The sequence below is a fragment of the Penaeus japonicus genome, unplaced genomic scaffold (assembly GCF_977035675.1).
Source record: "Penaeus japonicus unplaced genomic scaffold, GWHDUDI00000001_assembly GWHDUDI00000020, whole genome shotgun sequence".
Taxonomy (NCBI): Eukaryota; Metazoa; Arthropoda; class Malacostraca; order Decapoda; family Penaeidae; genus Penaeus; species Penaeus japonicus.
The window spans coordinates 25,299,186-25,301,545 of NW_028234422.1; positions in this window are offsets into that span (position 1 = coordinate 25,299,186).

Below are 2,360 nucleotides of genomic sequence, written 5' to 3' on the forward strand. Positions count from 1 at the left end.
ACACACATACCTATAACATGTATTTTCTAAACCAAAGTGTATTTATGGCCTCATGAGCGGTCACACTCACACTACGGACGACCCATAAACTCAATTATTATTGAAGTTTGAATTAGTCTTATATGATTGATGTGGCGGCGCGATTCAGCTACCTGTCAATTATTTCTTTATAGAGTTATGTATTTTAGTGTCATATGCTTTGAAATGTTTATTGAAGTAAAAGCATTTCAGAACATACCATGTGGTTCTAGATATAATACACGTCTTGATACACGATGGTATTCATCATGACTTCAGATCTAGACGAGATTGCATAAACTATTTTCAACGTGCAACAATTACGAAATAATAATGATAATTTCCACAGAATAAGAATTTCCACGCGTGTGAGAAATTACTGTACATCTATTCTTCAAAGATTTGCAAGAAGTCAAATCATACTTAAGTTACGTCTTATCCTGTTTTATATATACCTTAGGAATGTAAATCATAATAAAAATGTGTATATGTTGCATGAAGACTGCGTCAGTATCGACTCAGGGTGCCAACATTAAAGTTATATGAGTTGCATGCCGTGGGAGGGAAGTGAATGCCTATTGCAGTTACGAAATCAATGCTGCTCTTGGTTAGGTTATGCTGTTACTTATATCATTGTTTTTTTATTGTCATTGATAATAACTAAATCAAACAATAACAGTAATATTGTTGATGGTGATAGCATTACATTGATTACACCATTATCATTATTATCATCATTATCAGTATTATCATCATTATCATCATTATTATTATTATTATGGGGATGGGGAATAGGCTGAGGATGATGGGATAATAATAATAATATATAGATAATGACAACAACAATAATAATACTAGTGAAAAATATAAACATAATGCCAATAGTACTCATTATCATAGTAACAGTAATGATAATGATGATATTAGTGATAACGATAATGGTAGTAATAATGATGAGATGATGATGATATTAGTAATAATATAATGAAAATAATGATCAAGATGATGATGCTGATAAATTATAAGGGTAATGATAATAATGATGGTAATGATAACGTTAATGATAGGAGTGACGATAATTATGTTTTTTTTTCAACAATGATAATGATGATAATTTTTATAATGATAGTAATAAGTACAACAATAATGACAGAGGTAGTAATGATGATAATTAGATATTTTCGGGGTCATATTTCTCGATCCTTCGAAAATTAGTTGGATGAGTGTATGTTAATAGTGTTTGATATAATGATGTCATCATTATCATCATCATTATCAATATTATCATCATTATTATCAGTATTGTCAGCATCATTATGGGGATCCATTTTGTTGTCAGTAGATTCCGACGCGCGCTCGCACACACACACACACACACACACACACACACACACACACACACACACACACACACACACACACACACACACACACACACACACACACACACACACACACACACTCACACACACATACACATGTCTGGGTTTCATTATGAAAATAAACCCGCGTGATAAGTCGTCTAGTGTTAATTTGACAGTGAAAATGAACATATAGAAATGCAGTATAAGGAGATAGATTGTTATTGGTTATAATGTGATTAATACAAACTAAACCTGTGTAGTAAATTCGAGAAATATCAATGGATGGTATACACAATGTTAAGGCGATCTCATGTGAACGGGCAACACTTAAATCATTGGTCCATTTTCGTTAGTTGTATTGAAATTGATAGGTAAGTAGATATGATATCAATAATAGAAAAAAATAATAATGATAATGATTGACTGTTTTAATAATGATGATAATGATTGACTGCATTGATAATAGTGATGATGATTATGATGATAACAAAAATAATGAAAAGGATAATAATAATGATAATCATAATCATAATCATAATAATCATAGTAATGATGATAAGGATAATAATAATGATAATTATGATTATGGTAATACTGCTTACAATTATAATCATAGCAACATTGACATTATTAATAATAAGTTTAAAAAGAATAACACTAATTAAGAATAAGAATAATGATAATGATTACATGATTAAGAATGCAGGATCGAGAAAGGTTTAAAATATTGACTGAGCTCAGTAAACAGTCATTCAAGAAGGTAGTGGACGTGTGTGTGTGAACCAAAGTGAACCGGGACGAAAAAGCAAACAACACTTGCTTATCAAAGTGGTGCTTCGATAGTAACCGCTGGTCAAAAGGTGGTGATTAAAAATTTGTATTAACTTACTTCGTTGTTAAGAAGCCGTTAGTATTTAGTAGACATCCATACATCTCAATTTGGCTTTTATCTAGTAGAGCAGTGGTTCCCAAACTTTT